The following is a 27,469-nucleotide window of genomic DNA, read 5'->3' as shown; positions in this document are numbered from 1 at the left end:
AGATTTTGTTTATTTTTGAGAGAGAGAGCACGCAAGTGAGGGGAGAGAGAGGGACAAGCAGACTCCATGCTAAGCCCAATGGAGGGCTCGATCTCACGACCCCGAGATGATGACCTAAGCTGAAATCAAGAGTCGGATACTCAACCAGCTGAGCCACCCAGGCACCCCTGGTATGTATACTTTCGCATCCTAATTTTTGGCTCGGCAGAATTCATCCATGCTGTTGCATTTTTCAGTTGCGGAGTACTATTTCCCTTCCACTCCATATCCTCCCATATCACTATAAATGTGCCATAATTTGTTTACCCATTCATCTGCGGATAATGGAGATTTGATTTCTAGTTTTTAGCTATTACAAATAAATTTGTGTACAAGTCTTTGTGTGGACATATATTTTCATTTCTCTTGAGTAAAAACTTAGGAATAGAATGGCCGGGTCTTATGGTAAACGTATGTTTAACTTTATAAGAAAACATTAAACAGCCTTCCAAAATGATTATAGCATTCACAATCTTACCAGCAATGGATGAGGGGGATTCCAGGTGTTCCACATCCTCACCAACACTCGGTCTTATTATCTTTTAAAAATTGTATCATGTCAGTAGGTATACAGTGGCATTTCACTGAGCATCTAATTTGAATTTCTCTGTGTTTTAAAATACAGGTTTTATTGTTTTTTAGGCATGGCAAGGCCACCAGATCAAGAGAAGACTGCCATTAGAGTCAGCAAGGACCCAAAATAATAAGACATCAAAAATATAGACTAAAAAGGAGTGATGAATACACCTTATGACTAATTATGTTAAACATCTTTTCGTGTGTGTATTGGCAATTCATATAGCTTCTTTTGTAAAGTGTTCAATTCTTTTGCTGTTAAAAAAAACTGCATTGCCTTCTTACTGAGTTCTAACTAATTAGTATATATTTTTGATCTAAGTTTTGTTGTCAGATACTCGTATTGCAAATATTTTCTCTTATTCCATGGAAGAAAATTTAATTTTCTTTTGATTTTCTCAAAAATGTCTTTCAAGGAGCTTAAGTTTTAAATTTTGATGTCATCAATTTTTTTCTTTTATGGTTCATGCCTTTTGCATTTTATCGAAGAAATCTTGGCCTACCCCAAGATCATGAAGATATTCTTCTGTTTTTTCCTAGAATTTTAAATATTAGTTTGAAATATTACATTTAGGTCTGTAGTCTATTTTCAGTTAAATTTCTGCATTGCTTTAAGTAAGGGTCAAGGTTTGTTTTCTTCCCCCAACAACGTTTGTTCAGAAGACTTTCCTATCCCCATTGAATTAAACTGGCATGTTAATTTTTATTGCAAATCAACTGGCCACCTGTGTGTGGGTCTATTTCTGAATTCTCTATTCTGTTGCATTGATTCGTAAGTCTGTCCTTCAATGCCTGTAGGACATTCTCTTGACTACTGTAGCTTTATAGGAAGACTTGAATAAGAAAGTGTGTCATCCAACTTTGAATTTTTTGGTTACTTTAAGTTCTTTTCTTTTCTAAGTAATTTTAGAATCAGATTTATTAAAAAAAAAAACCCTGTTGGGATTTTGATTGGGATTGTGTTGAATCTATGACTCAATTTGGAGAAAATGAGAATCTTAATAGCTTTGAGTCTTCTAATTCATAAATATGGTCTGTGTATCCATTTACTTAGGCCTTTGTAATGTTCTCTCAGGAATCTTGTAGTTTTGTGAGTATAGGGTTGCACATAGTTTAATTTACTTCTAAGTGTTTCATATTTGGGATGCTCTTATAAATGGAATTTTAAAAATTCATTTTCAATTGCTTGTTGCTAGTATATAGAAATACATTTAATTTTTCTATACTGATTCTGTATTTCAAGAACTTTCTAAACTTGCTTATAAGCTTTGCTTATAAGTTTTAAGGGCTTTTTTGGGTAAGTTCCATAAGGGTTTTTATGTGCCATGTGTACATTAAAAGAGTTCTACTTCTTTCTTTCCAATTTGCATGCTTGTTATTTTTTTTTTTTCTTATCTAATTGCACTGTTTAGAGCCTTTAGTACAGTGTTGAACAAGTAGAAGAGTGGTCAGTTGTTCATTTTTTGGAAGTTATTCTGCCTAGTTTCTGGGAGTTTCAATCTTGCACAGATTTGTATTTGGCCAAAATCTCATGGGGATCCCTGTGCAGATTTTTGGAATTGTTTTTCTGCTTAGCTTCCGCCTGTTGGGGACTCTTCCTCCTGTTGGGGATGAATTCTAGCTGCTTTGTCCTCCCCAATTTCCTGTCTCTGAATCCTAAACTCAGCAAGATTCTCAAGCTGTACTTATATTGCCCCTTTCTATCCTACAGTCTAGAGATTGTCAAAAATCCTGGGTAATGGTAGGAACCACCTTACTTTTTACCCCATTCTTAAGGATCACAGTCCTCTATGGCCTAGTGCCTGAAAATAGTTGTTTCTGTGTTTTATGTAGTTTTCTAGTTTACAATGGAAGGGTAATTCTGGAGCTTGTTACTCCTTTGTGGTTAGAAATAGATACTATCTGGGATGCTTGGGTGGCTCAGTTGGTTGGGTGTCTGCTTTCAGCTCAGGTCATGATCCCAGGTCCTGGGATAAGGTCCCACATTGGGCTCCCTGCTCAGTGGGGAGTGTGCTTTTCCCTCTCCCTTGGTGCCTCCCTCCTATTCGTGCTGTCTCTCTCTCTCTCAAATAGATAAATAAAATCTTAAAAAAAAATAGGTACTATCTAATATTCAATTATCTACTAGTTGATGGTGATGATGATGGTGATGATGATGAAATTTGCTATGTGACTCAGCCAGTTTTGCTTTGCTGAGAAAAGGGAAGCTTTAACTAATAGTTTTTAACTTATCTCATATTAGGCTTATTTGAGAGCTCCCAAAACACATCTATGTTTAGGCTACTCCCCCAGAAATTCTGATTTAAATGGTATCTATATTTTTTTTAAAGCTCTCAGGAGATTATAATGTGTCATAGTGGTTGAGAATGACCAATTCATTCTCAAAACTCTCAAGAACTTGTCAATATGTGTTCCATGACATCCTGGTGTGGCTAAAATGGCTTACAGGTGTAGTGGGTTATAGATCTCTTCATCCCTGGCGGCAGCCAGTCTTAGCCAGATCCCTTGCTCACAGGGGTCAGCACCCCCAGTTTACCCCAGCGTGCCACACAGATGCAGTCCTTCCCTGACTGTGCTGTGACTGCAGACCATTGAGCTTTAGAAGTTAATCCTCCTGTAGGTTCTCTCATCTTTGTATCCCAGCTCAAATGTCACCAAAACTTTCCCTGACCCCTCAAGGTCACCCTTTTTCCTTCCTGCCATTACCATTGCCGCACATGTACACCTCTATGATGGTCATGTTAGAGTTTTAAGTCTGTTTCTACTTAAGATTTTAATCCCTGGAGGGTGGGGGCTGGTTTCTCTAATCATCTCTTCCTCTTATCAAGCAGAGCCTTTTGCACTTCATATTTATTATATTCGGGTGGATCATTCTGGAGTTTAATGTTGGAAAGTGTTTTGTGACCAAAAATATTTTCTGTTCTATTGAAAGTCTATTCCGTTAAGAGTATGTTTTCAGGGCGCCTGGGTGGCACAGTCAGTTAAGCATCCGACTCTTGGTTTCGGCTCAGGTTGTGATCTCAGGGTCATGAAATCGAGCCCTGTGTCATGCTCTGCACTCAGTGTGGAATCTGCTTAAGACTATCCCTCTCCCAGGCGCCTGGGTGGCTCAGTTGGTTAAGCATCTGCCTTTCGCTCAGGTCATGATCCCAAGACCCTGGGATGGAGTCAAGTTGGCATTGGGCTCCTTGCTCAACAGAAAGCCTGCTTCACTCTCTGCCTGCAACACACCCCCCCCGCCCCGCTTATGCTCTCTCTGTCAAATAAAATCTTAAAAAAAAAAAAAAAAAGACTGTCCCTCCCTCCCTCTGCCCCTCCTCACTACATGTTATCTCTCTTAAATAAATAAATAGATCTTAAAAAAAAAAAAGTATGTTTTTAGAGTCTCCGTTAGGTCAGTTGGGTGGGAGAGGAATTTTGTATTACATTACCCTGTATTTTGTATTACATTATTTATAGTGGGGCTTGAACTCATTTCAGGTCTCTAATCTTTTTTCACACTTAATTAATTTTGTCCTTTAGGGAGAAGAATTTGGTGATGCCTTTCTACCTTTAGGCATTTGTACTTCAGAAATGAAATTGTTTGATTTTGATGAATTTTGCTCATTATACCATATCAGCTTTTAAATCCAGAAATCTTCATTAGGTTAGATTATTGTTTTCAAATTAAGCAATAAATAAATCGGATGGAAAATGAATTTCCGTAGGGATAATGTGGAAGAAAATGCAAATCTTAATTGCTATTATTATTGGCAATATCTGTTTGGCTACATGACACCAAGCTTCATATATTTACTCAATTCTTCTTTTATATTAATGTTGACATGAGAAGAGTCACTCAGTCTGATATAGTGCCTTTGCATAAATTAGGAAAATGCACCTCTTCTGGGTGTTGCTTAGCAAACAGAATGAGGACTAGATTATAACCCCACTTATCTCCTGTGTCAGCAATCCTCATACAGGGCATGATTTGTACGACCTGACACAGTGGCTCTATGATGACCTCTTTACTTTTAGGGCATTGTTCGTTTCTATACAATTTGGCATATTTCCAAGAGGTAAAAACAGATTTGATATCCTCCACTGTGTATAAGACACATGAGTATACATTGTGAAATTACGTTGCAGAGAGAAATTAAAGAGGCTTCACTAGAGTCATCTAAATCTCAGTTGTGTGATTGCTCCTCTGAAAGAAAAGCTCAAAGGAAATCAAAGGTAGAAAATAAGGGAAATGAGGTTTCCCTCCCGTGACCCACATAGTAAGGAAGAGGTGAGGGGATAGAAGCCAGGACACTGCAAATCTTTGGCTGACGTCTTCCCTTAATGGCGTGTTTGGGTTGGCGAAGACACAAAGGAAACAGCACAGCTGCCAAGTGCACGAACATGCACTTGCTAACCTCTGGCCACAAAGAGGAAGGCAGAGGCTGTCAGCTGTCAGTGAGGAAGAGCCAAGGACAGTGCCAGGTAGTGCCTGCTAACCCTAGGAAAGGACCACGCACGGAGCCCCTTTGTGAACTTCTTCCTCTGAAATCTTGCATTTCTCACCAGCCATGAAATTTAATTTGGTGGGATAAATGTATCACTTATCCATTGACCACGTACTTGACAACTTTGGAGCCTTTCTAAAATTGCATGCAGGGAAGGGAATGGAACCCTAACATTTACTGAATAGCCCCATTTGCTCTTCAGTATGTTTGATGCTTTCACATCCACTGTCTCACTTACAACAATCTTAAGTGGTTCCATTTGTCCTAAAGAGGAGGATGTTGTAACTGGCAGAAAGGACGAGTTGGCTGTTTTTACTATAGATTTTGCTCAATGGCAGTAATGAATTTCGCTTAGTGTTGATTGTGTTTTCTGGTTGCAAATCACAGTGAGTGCAAGTTGGTCTAAAATGAATGACCTTGATCATTAGTGCATGTGTTTCTTTTATTCCATCCTGGTTCTGTTTTCTCTCCCCTTGCTGATTTTCTTGATCTGTTTCACCCCATCCTTCCTTACTTTTGGTTAACATTGTGTGTCAGTAGCCTGCTGTTTCCCCACGTCCTCAGACCTCATTTTTTGCATATTGCTCTCCTCCAATCAGGGCCTCATCAGAGGCACACACTGCTCTCTGGGGTTCTTATTGAATGGGTTACAATCAAGGACATTAAGAGAGATGTATTGTGCAATTACTTTGCATATTTTTCCATTTTCTTTCTTAAAGGGGAGCTATCTTTACAGAAAAATAGGAGTCTCCGTCTCATCCTGTCTCCTGGTTTTTTATTCTTGTGAAAATCAAGTGTGGGCTAATGGATGTTCATTTGTGGGATTGAGTGAACGATGTAAGGGAAGAATATTATTTGTCGTCATGACCGATTTAATCCGTATTGAAAAAAACAGAATAAAGATGAGGTGCTGCTGAGCTCATACGGGTGATAGAGGACCCAGTCTATAGGCCCAAAGGCACTGAAATCTTAAGGATGCTTATTTGAGTCTTGGGACCTGGCCAGAGCTGCTCACACCTGCACTTGACCTCCAATGGCAGACTCTATAGACTTTATATTACAAATACTCCCAGTGCAAAGTCATCAATTTCAACTTTGTGATCTTGAAAATTCTGGGAAACTCACCATTAGGAGATTATTTGAAGTACTCGTCTGTGGTTCTCTGTCAAGGATGATCTGTCTAATTTATTTTTTTCGGCTTGTTTAATTTTAGATCTTTGTGTATCCAAGTTCCAAAGGTGAGATCTCTGTTCTTGAGGAAAAGACAAACAATGTGAATACAAAAATGTTATAAAGGTATCGCACAAAGTACACTCGGAAGGGGCCTATTAATCAAGCCTTTTTATTTTCCGTAATTCTGATGCTTTGACATCTTGAGGCTTTGCGGACTCCAGGAAGACTGCACTTCCCAGAGCTAGGCAATTCCTAGAGATAGCGAACAGCTTGCCTACCAGGGAGCATGCCTTTCCCAAGCAAACTAACCGATCCAGAACCCACCCACCCCACCACCTCCTCTGTGGGGCAATCGCCCTCAGGGCTAGTTCTCTTCTGCCTTAATCATTCCCGGGCCAGACTCCAGACAACCAAAGACAGCCCCTGCACCCAGCGCCCGTTGAAATTGTTTGAACTAACCAATCCTAAGCTGGCTTGCCTTGTCTTGGCTTGCCTTCCCTTCAGAAACCAAAATATGAGGCTTTTGCCCACATTTTCTCCTTACTCCCTCTACCTCCTGACTGGCAGTGGTGCTTCCCCATGTGGCCCCTGTGTGGCACTGCCTGCCCCCCCCCACCCGGAACTGTGAATAACAATGATCTTTTCAGTGGCAATCATCTCCTGATCTGTCGGCCTTGCCTGAAATAATAATAAACCCGTGTTTTGAACCAGGGGTTACATGGGCCTAGAAGCTTGGAGAAAGCATCCCCAAGGCAATCCAGGGTCTGAAAGGAACTTGAGTGTCAGGTGGGGGTCATGTGGCCATGGAGGTGTGGGAGAGGGAAGAGGAGGGCATCCAGGCAGTGGGAATGGCCCATCTGAAAGCAAGAGCGTGGCGTGTTTAGGGCATGGGGACTACCCTGGGTGAGACAAGGGCAGGGGTGAGAGACGAAGATGGAAAGATGGGCTGTGTTAGATTACCAAGGGCCTTGTCAGGCCTGCTGAGGAGCTGGATTCCATCCTGTCTATTGGAAGAGCAAGTTCAATGATACTTGTGAACACAGATCAACGAAAGCTAAAGATCAGACAGGCCATTAGGAATAGAATTGGGAAGAGTCTTGGGCACCTGGGTGGCGCAGTCGTTAGGCGTCTGCCTTCGGCTCAGGGCATGATCCTGGCGTTATGGGATCGAGCCCCACATCAGGCTCCTCTGCTATGAGCCTGCTTCTTCCTCTCCCACTCCCCCTGCTTGTGTTCCCTCTCTCGCTGGCTGTCTCTATCTCTGTCAAATAAATAAATAAAATCTTTAAAAAAAAAGAATTGGGAAGAGTTTTTAAATCTCCATTCTCTTCTCTGTGTCATCTGGTGCCACATTATATGTTCTGGCTTCAGAAAGACACTTCCCCCCAAGGAGTAAGTAGATGAAGAGTGCCCATAAGGCTACTGTAGCACATGACTTGAGTGCCTTCTGACTTTTCCTTTGTCTCCAGCTGAATTTGGAAATTCACGACAACCATTTACATGAGTAAAGTGAATTAGAAAGATGGATTAAAAAGTTTTCATCGTGATAACCGTAACTCTTGCATAAGACACTATATTCACCTTTCTTTTTCCCCTTTTATTTCTCATTTTCCCTTTTTCTCCTGGTCCCTCACCCTGAAAATATTTATTTTATTCCCATATTCATTTGCTTTAGAGAAAGTTGTGTTTCTTTTGAGGTAAAAACCATCTTAGCTGTATATATTTGATGAGCTTAATGACACCTTCTTCAAAGCCAAAAACATTTCACAGCCAACAGCAAAGGCTTCTGATTGTCTTCATGACAAATATTTAGGACTGTCTGCTCTTACAAGTACAGCATCAGGTGCTATGACTAGAAAAAGAAAGAAAGATCCATGAACAATGATCATGGTTTGCCAATAGGAGGGGAGAGTAAACAACAGAATAATTTAATTCTCACTATCAACTTGTATTCAAAGCTTTCGTGGCTGAGGAAGGAAGGGCCTATCAGGTTCTTTGTCATAGTGCAGATAAAATGACATACTGGATTATTCACACGAGTGCTGAAAATTGATTTTATTTCTCCTACTTGCTGAATTCCAGACTAATGAGATTTGACTGTTACACAACGGTAACTGTTGTCATGTAGCTGTACGATTACCAAAGCTAGACTCTCTTATAAAAAAACCAAGCATTATACTATTCTTTAATGTTTGATACATTCTTCTTTCTCTGCTCACTTTTCTTTAACCTCCCCCAGTTATGTTCTCTGGCTTCATCAATAGTATGCCAAATCAGTAAGAAGAATTTTCCTGATACGATTAAAAAAAAACAAGTGAAGCCTTAAATGTTGATATTACAAATGTGAGACGACCCATGTTTTCCTTCTGAAAGATTTGTAAGGATTAATCACTTTCTGTTTTGGATTGAATTAGGCTAATATAGCACAAGCCCCCAATAGTATTTTCTGGTGTCTACAGATATTCTGCTTAAGTGCAAAAATTCACAATTGCTGACATAGTGACTGACAGCAGTCTAGACGTTTGGGATGCCCTAAGCAATATTTCTTTGAAGCATTTTAGTCATTTGTTAATTGCAAAATCATCACATCTCCGGCTTGATTGCCAATTTCTCTCTGTCTCATTCTAACTCGTTCTCAATAGCTGTGGTACATTTTCTCTTTGCAGACCACAGCTATGTGGATCCTTTACCTTTGTCATGTGTGGCTTGCTGACTTTCTGCAGAGCTGAGGTTTGACTAAATAAAGAATTCTGCACAACATCATAGCCATCGAAGGCCAGGACTGTGTTTTGAGATTCTTCAGATACCCATGCCCTGTCTAGTACACAGGTCACGTAATGTGTAGTGAAGATGGGTGTCATGGTTGATAATCCTGGTAGATTAGGGGGCCTTGCAGACGACCTATGGTCCTCTGTGATTTAAGTGTTAATCTTGGGGTGGTTGGATTCTTAAACCTTATGGGCTACTCCAAAGTAATTATGAATTTGACAAAAAATGTTTTTTAAGTTATTTTTTTAAATTCCAGTATAGTTAACGTACAGTGTTATATTTGTTTCAAGTGTACAATATAGTGATTCAACAATTCTGTATATTAGCGCTCATCGTGATAAATGTACTTTTAATCCCCACCACCGTATTTCACCCACACCCCACCCACCTCCCCTCTGGTAACCATCAGTTTGTTCTCTTTGGTTAAGAGTTTGTTCCTTGATTTTTCTCTCTCTCTCTCTTTTTTTTTTCCTTTGCTTATTTCTTAAATTCCACATATGAGTGAAATCATATGGTATTTGTCTTTCTCTGACTGGCTTATTTCACTCTGCATTATATTCTCTAGCCCCATGTTTTTGCAAATGGCAAGATTTCATTCTTTTTTATGGCTGAATAATATTCCACTACACACACACACACACGTATATATATAGATATCTGTATAGATACATAGATAGATAGACATAGATAGATATACATACATACATGTATATGTAATATACATACATATTACATCTTCTCTGTCCATTCATCTTTGACGGACACTTGGGCTGCTTCCATAATTTGGCTATTGTAAATAATGCTGCAATAAACATAGAGGTACATGTATCCTTTTGAATTAGGGTTTTTGTATTTCTTGGGTAAATACCCAGTCAGTGCAATTACCGGATCATAGAGTTGTTCTATTTTTTATTTTTTTGAGGAATCTCCATACTGTTTCCCACAGTGGCTGCACCAGTTTGCACTCTGATGAATAGTGAATGATGGTTCCTGTCTCCCCACATCTTCTCCAACACTTGTTGTTTCTTGTGTTTTGACATTAGCTATTCTGACAGGTGTGAGGTGATATCTCATTGTGGTTTTGATTTGCATTTCCCTGATGATGAGTGATGTTGAGGATCTTTTCATGTACCAGTTGGCCATCTGGATGTCTTCCTTGGAGAAATGTCTGTTCATGTCTTCTGCCCATTTTCAAATTGGATTATTTGGTTTTTGGATGTTAAGTTGTATCAGTTCTTTATATATTTTGGATACAAACCCTTTATCAGATATGTCATTTGTGAATATCTTCTCTCATTCACTAGGTTGCCTTTTAGTTTGTTGATTGTTTCTTTGGCCTTTATTTTGATCAAGTCCCAATACTTTATTTTTGCTTTTTTTTCCCTTGTCTCAGGAGATAGATCTAGAAAGAAGTTGCTATGGCTGATGTCAAAGAGGTTATTGCCTGTGTTCTCATCAAGGATATTTATGGTTTCAGGTTTCACATTTAGGTCTTGAATCCATTTTGACTTAATTTTTGTGTATGGTATTAGAAAGTGGTCCAGTTTCATCCTTCTGCACGTTGTGGTCCAGTTTTCCCAACACCATTTGTTGAAGAGACTGTCTTTTTTCCATTGAATATTCGTTCCTGCTTTGTCAAGAATTAGTTGGCCATTGTTAGTAAATTTCATATATGCAGTACAGGATTAGCAATAGTCACCATGTTGTACGTTACATCCCAGGACTTACTTATTTTATAACTGGAAGCAAAATGTTATCTTAAGACCATTAAGCCTGCTTTGGAAATGTAGCTGTAGGCTTTGCAGCCGTGAAGGAAATATCTTGTGAAACATACCTGAGTTGGCGGTTCCAGGTGTAAGAGGCTGATGTGCCTGAGACCTACGGCTATAAATCTTGTTCTGGCCCAGGAGTTTCCTGCTTACAATTATGTTGTTTAGAGACTAGAGATCTTCATTTAATTTGAAGTAGAAAACTGCACGAAGGGTTTCTGTTTAAGGTGGACATTCGGCATAGAGTGTTCGACCTCGTTGTACAACATTACTCTTTCCCTTGTTCCCCAGCTAATGGCTCTCCTTTGGGCAAGGAGGGCAGTCCTGTCTCTCTCAGAACTATTGTCTGAAGAGCAGCATCAAAGACTGGCCGGCTTCTGGGTTATTTTGGTTTCTTGTCAGGTCATACTTTTGAATGATTTCTTCAAACAAGGAGAAATCCTCCTCTTAATGTTCCATTTCAATTTTTTCTCATTGTCCTCTTCAAAGTGAAAAATGTTCCTTTGGCTCAGTTTTACTTTATACTGCTGACAGGATGAACAACACTCGGGCATTTGACTTGGTGCTCGACATCTCCCCACCCCCATGTCAATCCGAGGGCCGTTCATCTTTGCTCCCACTCCTTCCCAGAGTGCTAGTGGGCTTGGTGACATTTTAAAATGAGCTCACTTTGATTTATGAATGGGCTTTATTCTTTCATCTCTAATAAATGCATTAATGCCATTTTCCTGTCACAGTTCTGGCAAGCCCTTCTATTCATTGGCGTGCAATTTTCTTAGATTATGTATGGGTAACCGTGGGAGAAGGGAGGAGGATATATGTGGTTATTATGTGGAAATACAATGATAAGCCTTCTGTAGGCAATAGCAAATATCTGTGATCATTAAGTTAAGAATCACATTAAAGTGGAGCCATGAAGTGACTGTGAGACTCTATGAAGATAAAGAGCAGTTTGCATTATGGCTCTCCATTCATTACGAGAGAAGTACATTTCGCAATAGCTTAGGAGGCGCTAAATCATCTTACCCCACGTTACACTGTCTCCTATTCCTGTCTTCTTTCCCCCTTCACTCCAGCCACACCAGCCTCCTTGCTGCTCCTCGGACATGTCAGGTACACTGTGCCTTAGGGCCTTGGCATTGGCTGTTCCTACTGCTGGAATTCTCTTTGCTTACCTATCTGGCTGCCTAACTTTGTCATTTCCTTCAGATCTTTGCTCAAATGTCCCCTTCTCAATGACACTCTTCCTGCCTACCCTATACAGCCAGCCAGCCTGTCTCCTACCTCTCACTTCCAATATTTTTGCTCTGCTCTACTTTCGTCTTTTGTCATAGCACTTATCTCTTGTGAAATATTAAATAATTTGTTTATTGGATATATTTGCCTATCTCTCCTGGATGGGGGTGAGAGGGGGAGAAACAGGGTTCTTAACCTGTTTTATTCACTGATATATCCCAGGTGACTCAAACAGTGCCTGGCACCTAGTGGGCCCTCAGGAAATATTTGTTGAATAAAGGAACCATAGGATCCTGGGAGGTCTTTATTGTCAGGAGTCCCTATGTGACCTCCCGTGCCTTATCCTATATTTGTTCTGGTTTTAAACATTCTTTTTCACTTGAAATGACTAATTTAATGTCAAATTTTTCCTATAGACAACAGACTCCTTTAGCACAGGGCCATATCTGTTTCATTTTTTTTTTTTTTTGGTATCCCCAACATTTGCATAATACTATAAAAACAATACATACCTAACTTATATGAAAAAATAAAACGCGGATGTTGTTGAATTGTGATGACATTTGTTATCTATTTCCTTGATAAGTGATTTATTTCACAACTTTATTTTAGTCTTAAGTTAAATGTTATGACCACAGCTCAGGGTAATTTGCACTGTCCCTCCAGGTCATTAGACATATGTTTATGATGCCCTAGACCAGATATCTGGAAAGGCTGGCACCTCACTTACACATTAAAATGACCCAAAGAAGAAAATCTTTGACATGTACATGGAAAATTGTTTAACGAGTTAGTTAATTTGCATATAATACATTTTTTTCCAGATAAGATTTCCCAGGAAGTACTGGTAGAGATTAAATAGGGTCTTCCTCACCTTCTAATCTAAAGTAGCTCTTGGTGACAGTCTGCCACATTGTCTTATTTTTCTTAATGCACTTGCCTCTCGCTGTGTTATACTGTCTTCTTAGTTTATCTCTTCACTGTAATGATAAGCTTCATGAGAGGATGTATTCATTTTCTAGGGCTATGGAATAAGTGATCACAAACATCGGGCTTAAAACAACAGAAATGTATTCTCTTGCAGGTCTGGAAGCCAGAGTCTGAAATCAAGGTCTTGGCAGTGCCGAGTTCCCTCTGAAAGCTCTGGGGGACAGTGCTTCCTTGCCTCTTCCCGTGTCTGGTGGCTGCTGGCAATCCTTGGCATTGCATGGCACCTACATACATCATTCCAATCTCTGCCTCCGTCTTCTCATGGCCTTTGCCATGGTGCTTCTCCTCCTTGTCTGTGTTTCCGTTCCCCTCCTCTTCTAAAGACTTATGATTGGATTTAGGACCCATTCTAATCCAGGATGATCTTATCTTGGCATCCTTCACTTGATTATCTCTGTAAAGACCCTTTTGTTCCCAAATACGATTGAATCTGCGATTGAATCTCTGCGTTCCAGATGGGGGAATCTTTGGGAGGACCACTAGTTAACCTGCTACAGGGGCCTGACTATGTTAATCCCTGCTGTATTCCCAGTATGTAGGATGATTCCTAAGAGAGATCGTGGATGCCCAATAATTATATGCATTATATGTTGAATAATTTAAGAAAAAGTAAGGGCATAAAATGCAGTGGACCCTTAGACTTCCTGGCAAATATGAAATAAAATGACTGTTTGTTCAGATCCTATAGGACCAGGGAGAAGATTCTTTTCAGTATATCAAAGGGCAGAGTCCTTTAGAGAAAAGCCAATTCAGTCTTTGAAATTTGAACCCCTCCACCACCTCCTGTTTCCCTGTTGCTTTCGTTCTCAGGGAGGAGAACCACCAAGAAAAGGGAAAGAGGGTCAGGTGCCAGCCGTGGACTTGTATTGGGAGGGAGTGCATAACTGCATGCATACAAAGAGACACCGGGGAGAGGCATCCGTAGGGCATCGGGTTCTAGGTTGCCCTCTCTGCAGCCGCCCCTCCATGCTCAGCGTTGATCAGGCACAGTTAGGTCAGCCGGACACAGAATGTGGTTTCGATCCCAGGAGGACTTCCCCTCTAGTCATAAGACCAACATAAGTAAGAGAACGTGGAATGCTGTTAGTCTGCGCATGCGCTGCATTGTGTGGCTGAGCCTGAGGGCAGAATGGAGAGAAAAGATTATAAACGGGCCGCAACTTCAGAAAACGTAGGGCTTTAGCTGTTCTGAAAAAAAAAATGGTTAAAGCAGAGCTATGCGCAAGCTCTCCTGTGGAGGGAAGACGGTGAGGAAAGAGGAGGAGGCTGGGGTGTGCAGGTGCCCGGCTCGTGGGCACGGCTCACGCGTGGTCTGCGGGGAGACAGGTGAGCCCAGACAGGACGCGAGTTGGAGCGCGTCATGGGCGATCAGGGGAGCTATGGGACGGCAAGAGAAAGGAGCAGCTTCATTTTAAAAATCGGCTTGCTTTCTCGTTGAAGATGATCAGAATTCATTCTGGCCTCAGCTCATTCCTTCACCTCTTTACATGGTCCCTCTGACAGTGGGCAGTTGAGAAAAAAAAAAAAGAAATGTCTTCACTTGTCCTAACCAGATGAGTTCCACTAGTTTGCCTTTTTAAAACTTTTATTTAAGCTGTGATCTTTGAGCGATCTTTATCTGTTAACTTTTCAGCATTTTGCCCTCTAAAGAGTCTCACAAGTCGCAGTCTGCTTTTTATCTTATGAATTTTTCCGTTTCTCTTGTGATTCTTTTTCCTCTCTTAAATGTCCATTTTATTAAATGCAGTCATGTAGCAATTCCTGTTTCTTGTCATATTAGATTTAGTTCCTTAAAACTATTTGGCTACAACCTATTCTAGTTCTGGAAAGCTTTCTCGGGCTTTAATGTTCTCAAGGATGGATTTCACTGTCGTTTGTTGCCTACCCGGTAGCATTACATTTGAAATGAATGAAAACGCTTTACCTATTTCCAGATCTTAAAACGTCATTGGCACGAGTTTCATGGCAATTCTCTTCATATAGTGCCTTGGAAGCTGAGGTTTTCAACTCTCTATTAATTATTTAAGCATGGGAGCTGAAGAATAATTCAAATGGATACTCAGAACAAGTGGTGAATCTTCTGATTTATTTGTTATTTTAGCCTCCTTACACTTTCATAAGAATCTGAGGTACAAATGCTCTAAGATTCATGAAAATCAGGGTAAAAGTACAAGGGCCAATTAAGAAAATAATGGGAAATGATTGCATCTGGAATTTAGACGAAAGTTCATGTTAACATTGAGTGCAAAATAGCAAGCCGAAGCAAAATATGACAAAATAAAAAATATAGCTCTCATCAGCTAAAAGGAAAATCAGACCAAAAAAACCCAAAAAAACAAAAACTCTTTAATCAGGAGAGATGGATTTTTGTTCTGGCACTAATTTATTGTCTGAGTCAAGCAATATTGACCATTTTGGATGATAGAGCGATGGTTTTTTAAAAGATACAGAAATACTCTTCATTTGACCGTTTATTATGTCACAGATCAAGAAAAACCAAGGATATGATTTTAAATTCCATGTTGAATGTTTTTTAATAGAAAGAGAAGGGGATTAACATTTAATAAGAGTTATGGCAGACAGTGTTAATTACCTGTCAAATATCAATTCTCCCTTTTCTTGTAAAAGAATCAAGTGCATTGTGACCAGTGGAAAACTAGATTTTTTCCTGCCTACTTAGTGTCAGGTATGGTCTTGTGACTCAGTTCTGGCCACTGAGATGAAAGTGACAGTTCCTTCTGGGAAGGTTCCCCAGAAGGGAGGGGTGAATTCGTCCTTCATTGTGCCCAGCTGCAATCTTGACCACAACATAACTTTGAAGTTTGAAAATAGGTGGCGTCCAGCCCCCTGTAAAATTCTGGAGGTGTCATACCAGGCCTGGACTGCCTACCCTGGGACTTCCTTTCTGTAAGAGAATAAACCTTGTGTGCTTAGTCCACTAGAGTTGGGTCTCTTTTGCTAGCAGCCAAATTAAATTACTCACTGATATGCACCGCTGTATAGTGTCCGTTGCTCCTCCAGTGATATGTCCAAATTTTCTCAACTCATCTGAGTCATATATTATTGACTTAGAGCATTTGTGGACCTGGCTAATGTTCTAAGACTATTTAGGAGACTTAGAATTTGAATTCTCAATTCTGGTCTGCATGCATTCAAGCACTGATGTTTCCAATACACTTGTGATGGACCTGAAGGCTGTCTACAGGGGCCGAGCTTAGAAGAGCTGGTGTCTCTGTCAAGCTTTCTTTTTTGAATCTCAACTGGCACAGTGTTTCTTGGCAGTGCTAAGAGGAAGCATGAAAAGAGCTTTGCCTGTGTATAATCATAGTTTAAAGGTAGACTCCAGAGCCTTTGGAACCCACATGTTGGGAGTACGACAATCAAAAGGGAAACTCTCCAAAGGAAGAAGAAATGGAGGAGCCCATGCATTAACACCTGCTCTTAAGCTCTACCATAGGCCCTGGAGATTCTATATTCTATTTTGCTAAGTGAGGTGGTAGTTCCTCTCTATGCCCTTCCTCTTTACCTCTAAGAAAATTGTATCACCTGGCAGACTGGTTTATAGAAAGGCATGAGGAAAGAAGAGGGATGGTGGCTAAAAAGTTAACTGAGAACAGCTGTCTGAAGTGCATGACTCACAAGAATCATGGTCAATATCCTTCTTCCCACCCACCCTCATTCCCCTGAGGTTTCCTGACCACAGGCCTCAGCAGCTCTTGCCAACCTATTGCAAAAGCCTCTAACTGGCCTCCCTCTGCTGGCCTCCGGCCCACTCCAGTCATTTGTGTGCACCAGCACTGGAGTCATTTTTCCAACATAAATAGGAATCTGTTGTTCTCCTTCCTTACAAATTTCTGATAAATCCCATTGCTTTCAGGGTGGAGCCCAAATTCCTTGGCCGGTCTTCTCATCCCTTCCTTCTCCGGTTTTGTCTTCCATAGCTTCATCCCTACATTCTAATGTTCATCCCCCCGCCCCATAGGTCACACTGAGCTTCCCTTTTTGCAACATTGTCTTTTACACCCAGCCAGTTTCAGGATAACCAGTTCTGACAATATACCATTAACGCCGGGCTATTTTTGAATTTGACTTACATTGCTCATTTATCATGTGTCTGAGTCCCACATCCCAAAGCTCTTATCTTTGCTATACGGGTGCCAGTATTACCTTTATTGCCCCCTTTCCTCCCATTCTCTCCAGTGATTTTAACAGAGGACTGTGGCTTCCCATAATGGGAGTTTATTTCTCTTGACATTGGGTAAGATTTGCAATAGAAGGGTGACACTGAACAACCTTGAGACGCTGCCGCCTGCTCATTTTTTTCCCAGCTGAGTTGGTAGTATTTTTGTTGTTGTTGTTATTCTCCAAAGAATTTGTTTCCTCAGTTTATAGACAACATACATTTGTCTCTTTTTTTTTTCAGCATTTCAACTTCATTATTTGTTACCACCCCCTCCCAATTATTCATTAACTCTCTAATCCTAGCAGTGCCAGCAACTGAAGACTGCTCTAAATTTAGCCTGTATGTTGGACAAAGAGAAAGTATCAATTTTGAGGGCATTCAAGTGCCCTATTGTCCACCCATGCCCTCTAATTTAGGAGAGCTTCATCTTTTTCCTCTTAGATGTCACAGCTCTCTGGGGTTATTTTAAATATTTGTTGAAAGAGTGTGAGCCCAGAGTACTTATCTCCACGTGATGCTTCCCTCATGCTCCTCCATGCTGGTAATTTCCAAATCGGTCTCTCTGACATCAGCACCAAGCTCCAGATGCCTACGTCACAATCTGTTGGGCACTTCCACCAAGATATCCTGCTGGGACTTAAAATTTAATGTCTAAAAACAAACTCTCCATATCCCCTACAACAAATGACCTATCCTTCAGGGGGATGTAGACCCATCAATGGTGCCATCTTGGTCGTGATTATCCAGACAAAGTCATCAGCCTCTTCCCTGTTCAAAAACTACTTACAGAGTGGACATTAAACTCATTAACTTGACATTCAAAGCACTCTTCAGTTTAACCCTGATATCTTTCGAACTTCATGCTCCACTATTTCCCCCTATGCATCCTTCACTGTGGTCAGACATGAACTTACTACCACAGAGAATATTTCTTCACCATATTTATTTAAGTAATACTTCTGCAGAAATGTCCTCCTTTCTCTAATCGGAAAGTTGCAATGAAGTCATGGAAAGTTTGGCCCCTTCCATCTACAGAATTATCTTGAGTGCCTGAATGATTTTGTCCTGACTCCTTTATATTTTGAGTGTGTCTCATTTCTTTAGTACATATTATATATATTATAGACGATGTGATGTAACTTGTAAAAGTTAACACAATGTAAGATTAATGATGAGAATGAAACTCTTTATAAAGAGCAGGACGAGATGTGAACAGATAATCTGAGATGAAATGTTTGCTGTAATGGGTCACAAATGTGGCTGACTTTCCAAGCCGCTGAGCCAAACTGCAAGCACATTGAGTTATATCATCCTTCTTTTATGGTTTAATTTTAGAAAAAGGAAGCACACGGAAAAGATCTGCAGAAAGCAACATTTTTCAGAAATGAAAGCTCACAATACATTTACAGTGTGAGTCTTTTTCCATAGGTAAATCTGGTTCACAGTGAAAAAGGGACAAAGGTGCTTCCTCATGAAATCCTCCACTATCAACTCTTTATAAAGAAGATAGTGTGAAATTGAAGAGCTGAGATAGGGCGGTTTTGGAACTGTACCTTCTGTTGATCTAGTAATACCAAGATAGAGAGCTTGGGGAACCTAAAAGAATAAGGAGGTGACTTGTCCATTTGACTCTGGCATATTGGCTATAAGGGAGCTTTTGGACTGTAGCTGATTTCTCTGACAAGTGCTTGTTCTGCATGAAGTCTATGTTGCTGATAAAAGTGAGAACCATATGCTTAGGGACCAGATGCACAGAAGGCAGAGTTGTCATTCTGTTGTGAAAATTTAGAAGAGAGTTGTCTTCCACCCAGACAGTCAGCCTACTTCATCTCAGATGACCAGAAACGGAGCCAACTTTCTCTCCCCACCAAACAAAAAACAAAAAAACCTGTATTAGAACATGAGATTGTACCTATAAAACTGTTACAATAATTTCAGATGTTAGTGAGTCTATGGAAAAAGACTAGACACAGAAAAAATTAATTTTTTAAATTAAATTTTATTAAAATGGTAGAGTTCTGGGGTCAGTGATTTCTGATCTTAAAATTCGCTTGGTGTTAAAAAACAGACTCTTAAATCTAGAGAATAAATGGATGGTTACCAGAGGGGAAGTGGGTGGAGGAATTGGTGAAATAGGTGAAGGAGATTAAGAGTACATTTATCATGATGAATACTGAATAATTTATAGAATTGTTGAATCACTATATTGTACACTGAAACTAATATAACACTAAGTTAACTACACAAGAATTAAAATTTTTAAGAAGACAAAAAATTTGCTTGGTTGTTAAGATAATGCTTAACAACAATTAAAAATGTGAAAAAAGCTTTCCATCTTCTCCAGCTAAGTAAGTTGAATAAGACCCAGAGCCAGCTTTAATGTGTTTAACAAAAAATTCTTCTAGCAATGGCTTATATTTGACACTCCCATCTCTTTGCCTCCAGTGGAAAGACTAACCCAAGGCAAGTGAAATGAACTGAGTTTGTCCTCTTCCCTTCTTGTCGTCTAAATAACATCCTTTCCCTGGTTAAGGCCCTAATGCTCTTGAAGGATCTGATGCTAGTTCCCCGGGCATCCTTTCTTCTCTCTACCCCAGGGCTCACAGGAGCATAGACAATGTTTTCTGGTATTACTTAATTAGCAACAACGATATTTAATCCCCTAAAGTTTTATCTGATGTCTTAGAATTTACCTCTGTGTTTTGTTATTTTTACCTCTGGAGATATTATGATGTTGGACAGGACATGACAGTGCAGAGGAAACACAGTGATGCAGCATGTCCTACAATTTGTTGTAAAGTTGATGAATATCCATTACTGAGAAACTAAGATAAAGTGATTCTGAGGCTATGCTTTCTGGTGATCTAACAATTCTAGGAGAGATCTATGAGAACATAAAAGATTAGAAACTTCATTATTTTGCTCATATAACTTCTAGTCTTCATTTTGCTTGGTTTTAACTCCATGTTATTGGGAAAGGGTCTTGTAGATCTCTCAGTTCTCTCCCCTTACTTTGGCTACCCTGACTCCCTCCGTTTGAGGGAGAGTCCAGTCACTACTGTGTCTTATGGTTTCCTCTGCCTGGAACATCCTACCACTGGGTACCCAGGCATCCATGAAGGTTTTCTTTCACCTTCTAAGGGCCAGTGATAATGTCACCTCAGAGACACTTTTTATGGTCATCTAATGTAAAATACGCTTTACTTTTGTATGCCTTATCCAATTACCCTATTTTATTTTCTCCATGTCTAAGAGCATGCATTATTTCTTGCTTCCCAATGTCTTTCTCCAATTTCCCACATAATGGACCATTTTCTATCTTGTTCATTGCTGATTTCCAGCTCTTATAACAGTGCCTAGTAGACAGAAAGTGCTCAATAAATATTTATTGAGTGACTGAGTGACTGCATGAATATAGGAGACTCATCTTAGGGGGGGCAGCTCTTGGATAAGGGGAAGTCTTGAACAGCCAGACAATGGAACAATGCATTTTCATCTCACTGGAGAAGGTTCACAAATGTATAACACTACAATTGTAGACAAAGCGATAAAGTATAAAGAAGTAACTGGAGTGGAGTGCAGGGAACCCTGAAAAGGTGCTTTCTGAGCGCATGAATAGATGGAGAAGAGGAGAGAGAGCATTTTATTTAGAATGTGGAATAACTAACAGAATGAAAATGAGAATACCAACCTACCTGGTTTTATAGATATCTTTTGAAAAAATTTCTCTTTTTAGTCTTGTCCAGGCCCTTCCATAAATATTCCTTGAATGAATAAATTAAAAAAGAAATGTAAGAGGCACAAAACATAGATTTTGGCACTCTTTCTGAAAGAGGTAGGCAGCCTGACCTCAAACACAGTTACAGAGTTGGTCTTCAGCATTTCGGTCTATTTGGAACTTGCATGGCGTGCCCAATTTTGGCTCCCCCTTCTAGATGCTGTCCCAGTTCTTTTCTGATCCTTCTTTCAATACTTTTCTCCATTCACCAGCTTGAGACCTGGTTGAGCCAATGTGGGGATTAACTTTTTGGGAGGGCAGGACATGTATAATTGTTAGCATTTCTTGAATCATATCGTCAAGAACTGTGAATGGTCTAAGATTTTTATCCTACTTATAAGTTAACAAGTTTGCCTGTTTCTGTTTCCTGGCTGAATTCTGCCAGAGTAAAAGATATGAGACTCCTGGGTTAGAGATTTAAAAAAAAAAAAAAAGATTAAAAAAACAAAAACCACCTTTATTACTCACAGCAAAAACAGTAGGCAGAGACTGGTGCCCCAGAGTTGCACAAGAGGGTGGCACAAGTAGACCTAGATGTAAGCCTTGACCTCGCAGTGAGTTGCATTATAGGAAAGGAACCTTGAACTTGGGGAATCCGCCACTTTCATGGTACGTAGAACCAAGCCTGCTCTTTGTCTTGGGTAGTTTTCACTTCATCTCTTAAAGTTGCAAATTCAACCCTGAAAAAATAACTTGGGTCAACAGTGGTCAGAGCCTTGCATTCTTGGGGCACCCAGCAAGGAATTGCAGGGGAGCTCGGGGCCAATAGTGGATTGCTTCTCCCAACTAGTACCACATGAGATGTGAAGAGAGGTGAGTTTTGATAGACACAAATGGCAAAGAGAAGATGGAATGGTTGATTAAGTAACACAGTAAAGGCTGATAAATGTTTAAAACTCTTTTTTAACACCCGAGTGGGAAGATATTTGAACATTTGGAACCTTGTAATTCTAAATGGTATATTCTATACTCAGATTCATAGTGAGAAAATTTTCCTTTAGCAGAGTTTCAAAAAACTCTAATTCCTGAAAATATGATTCATAAGTTCAGATCATGGCATTTTCCTTCTTCCCTCACCCCTAGCCCCTGGCAATCACTAATCTTTTTACTGTTTCCACAGTTTTGCCTTTTCCAGATGTCATCTGGTTGTAATTATACAGTACATGGCCTTTTCAGATTGGCTTCTTTCACTTAGTAATATAGATTTAAGTTTCTTCCATGTCCTTTCAAGGCTTGATAGCTTCTTTTTTTTTTTTTTAAAGCACTGAATAGTATTCCATTGTCTGGATGTACCATCATTGATTTTTCCATCCATCTACTGAAAGACATCTTGGTTGCTTCCAAGTTTGGGCAATAATGAATCGAGCTGCTATAAACATCCATACACAGGTTTTGTGTGGGCATGTTTTCAATTAATTTGGGTAAATACCAAAGAACATGATTACTGGATTGAATGGTAAGAGTATGTTAGTTTTGTAAGAAACTGCCAAAATGTCTTCCAAAATGGCCGCACGATTTCGCATTCCCACCAGCCATGAATGAGAGTTCCTGTTGCTCCACGTCCTCACCAGCACTTCCTGTTCCAGACTGTGGCCATTTTCAAATAGGTGTTACTTTCTAAATTTGCATTTCCCTGATGAAATTCAAGGTGGAACGTGCTTTCATGTGCTTATTTACTACCTATGGTTTTTCGTGAAGTGTCTGTTCAGCTTTTTTGCCCAATTGTAAATTGGATTGCTAGTTTTCTTATTGTTGAGTTTTAAGAGTTCCTTGTATATTTTGAAGAACAGTCCTTTATCAGAGCCTTTTTATTTAAAAAACAGTTTGCTTTATTATTAATCTTTTCTGGGTTGTGTATCCTATTAATTAATCAGGATTGAAGGACCACAACTTGACAATGTCAGCCACAGTGTAAAAACTGAGTTTGCCGAATTTAGAAATTTGCATGAGAGAGTGTAGGTGTGGCAGAAAAGTAGGGTGACACAGGGAGGATGAAACAACATAGCTTTTTAAAAAATGTCATGTTAAAATGAAATTGCCTCTCTAATGAAGCAAATGACACAGGCTTTGTGTGTGCGTATCATGTTGGAAAACCACAGTCTTCTGTCCTAATTTAGATTGGGATCTTTTAAATTCTTACTAAGCTATTCCCAAGACACTTTAACAAGGGAATTTTTGCGAAGCAGTTTTTTGATCAATTTGCAAGATTAGTTTTGCCTGAGCTTAACTAGGTCATGCTTTCTATTCTCTTCTATCTCAGCAGAAACATACTTTATCAAAGGCCAGACGGACCAAAGGTGGAATGTGCTTTTTAAAAAGGTGGGTTTGGAATGTTAACAAATTAGTTTTATAATTTTAAATAGTTTCAAATCTAAATACCAAAGCACTTGAGTGATTGGGCTTTCACTGAGATCACTAGTCCATTGTGATTTATCTTTCTTCTGAACACCTGAGCACGGGGAGGTCTGTAGCATATATTTGACAGTTGCAATTTAATGTTTTATTTTGGCAACATAGTGCTGTCTTGGGCTGTCATTTAACTTTCCAAATTTTCCTCTCCACAACAGAAAGAAAAACCCTTGTGTATTAGGGCTTTCCAGAGAAACAGAACTAATAGGTTTACGTCTATACAAACAGGACAGAGATTTATTTTAAGGAATTGGCTCATGGAACTGTGGGGGTTGGCAAGTCCGGAATCTGTAGGGCAGGCTGGACATTCAGGTAAGAGTTGATGTTGTCTTGAGTCTGAAATTTGAAGGACAAACCAAAATAGGCTGGAAACGCAGGTGGAATTTTTGTGCTGCAGTCTTAAAGCAAAATTCCTTCTTCCAGAAACCTCAGTCTGTTCTGGAAGCCTTCAGCTGATTGCAAGAGGCCCATTCACATTCTGGAAGGTGATCTGCTTTATGTAAGGTCAATTAATTGTAAATGTCAATCACACCTAAAAAACACCTTCAGAGCAACATCTAAACTAGCATGTGACCAAACAACTGGGCACCATAACCCAGCCTGCTGACACATAAAAATAACCAGCACACCTTGAGAACAGGAGTTATAGATGCTACTTCTTTGTGTGTTGCCACAGTGTTTATCATCTATTGAATACATATATCCTGGTTTAAGTACACACTGGCCAAATGAATATTAGTTTGTCTTCTGAAAATTACACGAATTACTTCATAAATGAAAACGCCAATAGTATCTGATGTAGGAAAGACATTAGGGTTCGAAGCCGATGCCAAGAAAGAATTCTTGAGACATTTTTGGTGCAAGAAGGTGGTTTTATTAAAGACCCGTGAGCAGAAAGAGCTGCGCTGGGGTCATGGGGAGTGCCCCATTATATACTTTCAATTTGGCAGGGGGTTAGGGATAGCATAGGTCTCTAAGGAATTTTGGAAGCAAGGTTTCCAGGACCTTGAGGGGGCTGGCTGTTCTTGGGAAAAGGTCATTTATTCCTGTCTAATAAAACCTGAGTCTGGAGACCCTTCAGATGTATATCAGTGGGTCATAGGCTTGCGGAATGATTGCCAACATGTATCTTGGGAGATAGAGATAAAGGAAGTTTCCAAAGGAATTATTATAGGTTGAAGTAGACTTACAGGACCCTGGGGTTGGGCTAAGATTGCCTTTTGCCCTTAGCGAAGTATTAACATAGAAGCAGTTGAGTCCCTAGAGGAATGTCACTCTGCCTGTTTCAAGGACTTGTCAATGGGCTGTAGATAGTAAGGAAATTTAGTAATTTTTCTTCTGCCTTTGTTTCCCACATCAGTAGCCAGATATAATTTTTAAAGATTTTATTTATTTATTTAAGAGAGGGAGAGAGAGAGCGTGCATGAACGGGGGAGAGGAGCAGAGGGAGAGGGACATGGAGACCAACTCAGGGCTCGATCCCAGGACGCCAAGATCATGATCTGAGCCCACCTCAAGAGTCAGATGTTTAACCGACTAAACCACCCGGTCACCCCAAGATAAAATTTTTAAATATTACATGTATAGATAGGCGATACCAGTATTGATTCTTTAAAAAGTAGCCTCAAATAAGTTCAATGGGAAGAAATAGCATTTTAGGAAATGGGAACAGCATGCACGATTGAAGGCGTGAAAGAGACCTTATGGGCTGGAAGGGGTGGGTCTGGGAGTGCTCCCAGCAGACTGTGTGGGAGGTCATGATGCTGTGGAGGCCGCTGGGAACCAGAAGGAGAGCTTTTCCCTGGAATAAAGGGCGGCCACTGAAGACTCTTAAGCAGGAGAGTGATATAATGACAACGGTTTTTTAAGAATCTGCATCTGATGACAGTATTTGGACCAGGGACAATGAGGCAGACCAGGTCAGTTCAGGTCCTCTAAGAAGCAGTCGCTCACGTGGAGGGTTTTGAAGGAGAGTGGCTATAAAAGATAAAGCAGCAGGGGAGGCAGGAAGAGCCTTGGGAGCTGCACTGGCTGACAGGATGGCCACTGGCCACATGGGACTATGGAACATTTGAAACGTAGGTTGCGTGGGTAGGTTGAACTGAGATGTAGAAAACACTCCCTGGAGTTCTAAAACTTACTGCCCAAACAGAAGAACAAAAACCCACCACACATATGAGAATGTAAAGTACCTCCTTAATGACTCTGAAAATTTGACACTATGTTGAAATAATATTTTGGGATAAATAAAAGATATTCTTTTTAAAAAATCTTTTAAAGATTTTATTTATTTATTCGACAGAGAGAGTACAAGCAGGGGGAGCGGCAGGCAGAGGGAGAGGGCGAAGCAGACTCCCCAAGGAGCAGGGAGCCTGACACAGGGCTCAGTTCCAGGACCTTGGGATCATGACCTAAGCCGAAGGCAGGTGCTTAACTGACTGAGCCACCCAGGCACCCCAAAGCTATCATTCTCTCTATATATATATATGTTTATAATTACAATTTATTCCATCTGTTTCTTTTTCCTTTTGTAATGTGGTTCCTTGAAAATTTGAGATTACCTATGTGGCTTGCTCAGTTTATATTTCTTCCGGTCAGTTCTGCTGTCATACTTGTGACAGGAGAGAGGAAGGAGAATCAGGCAGGAAGCTGGACTGCAGATCTTGAAAAGTTGGAGTCAGGCTGATGCGGAGTCTCTGAGCAAGGGCTGGCCTTTGGGAGAGTCTTACGTTGTACAGGACTGGGTTGGCATTAGCACCCCCACCATGCTCAGTCATTGGCTGGGACATACTGGGGGAAGTGTGGCCTGGGTGGGAAGGCAGTGGGGGACCCAAAGGGGCATCAGCTGGAGGCAGCCAGTCAACTATGCTCCCCTCAGCAGATTCTTTGGGAGGAGCTGTAAGTATTGCATCTTCATGGCTCTTCATAAACCAGTCCTTGTCATGGTAATTTAGGCAGCTATCTCTGGTTTCTGTGCTGCTGCTGTTTGGCCTGTGACTATGACTTTTTAGCCCCATTTGTGTGGAGAGTGCCTACACTGTGCTCTCGATGAGACCCATTCTCAGGGGCTCCAAAACTTCAAAGCTTGTTCACTTTCTAGGACTCGATGACAGGAAAAAAGTCAGAGACTCTGGGATAGTTAATGTATTTGCTTCTGAATGCCTCTCCCGTGACACTGTAACTTACTGCGTTCGAGAGCCATTACTCCGTCAAAATGGAGGCTGTGACTTGTGAAGTTCTTATTTGGTCTATGTTCTCTAAAAAAGCACCAGTAAGCTGAGAACACTGTAGAACTCCAAGGATTTCCATTCTAAGTTCTCCATTCCAGAGAAGATTATTTCCATAAAATGTATATGACCTTTAGAATTGATAAGCCAATCAATCTCATGTTGGTAGTTAAGAGCTAATGAGATATAGTTCTGTCCTCAAAGAGATTGCAGTTGGGCTGTGTACAAAATGCAAGGGATGTAGCTTTCTCCGAGTATGGCTTTTTTTGTGAAGAAGCTGAGTGACTGCAAAGAGGAGAAGAGAGATTTAGATGCTATGGTTTTGGATGAAGTCATCAGTCCTGTTAGGAAGGTGATACAATGGTTAAAAAAAAAAAAAAGATACTTTAAAATGTAACTGAAATTGTCCTTACCTTGCCCTGAATTGTCATTCTTTCTGTGTTGACATTAAATCTTCAGAGAAGGGGGAAGAACTTTATGTCATGGATAAGAAGCCCCAGGAAGTGAATCCCCCTCCACGAAGTCAAGGATTATTCTATAAGACCACAGAAACTTTCCCAGTCATTAAATAATAATGAACAGGGTAGGTTATGAATATCATTAGGTGTAGAGGAGAAAAAACTCTTGTGTATATTTTCCACAAATTTTAGATCTGTCAACACTGACCTTAATCCATAAGTAAGACATTAGAGTTGAGTGAATAATTAAGAGTATAGACTACAAATCCATCAGGCTCCCTCACTTACATCTGGCCCTGTGGACTTAAGCAAGTTACTTAGCCTTCCTGAGCCTCTGTTGATTCAACTATAAACTGGAATGTTTATGGTACTCAG

At 40.2% G+C, this 27,469-nt stretch overlaps 1 long non-coding RNA gene across 5 annotated transcripts in view; it reads left to right on the top strand.

Moving 5' to 3' along the window:
• LOC148109276 (uncharacterized) overlaps positions 1–27,469 on the top strand; it is a 58,854-nt gene that overhangs the window by 12,002 nt on the left and 19,383 nt on the right. For 3 of the 5 annotated variants that reach the window (XR_015726119.1, XR_015726120.1, XR_015726118.1), the window contains exon 3: positions 23–23,319. This is a non-coding gene — a long non-coding RNA (uncharacterized LOC148109276). The remainder of the gene's footprint in view (positions 1–22; positions 23,320–27,469) is intronic. The other 2 variants (XR_015726121.1, XR_015726122.1) reach the window with 2 other exon arrangements.

The sequence above is a fragment of the Ursus americanus genome, chromosome 11 (genome assembly GCF_024610735.1).
Source record: "Ursus americanus isolate L20-20 chromosome 11, mUrsAme1.1.p, whole genome shotgun sequence".
NCBI lineage: Eukaryota > Metazoa > Chordata > Mammalia > Carnivora > Ursidae > Ursus > Ursus americanus.
The sequence above is the reverse complement of the archived record's forward strand: the minus strand, read 5'-3'. Positions and strand labels throughout refer to the sequence as shown.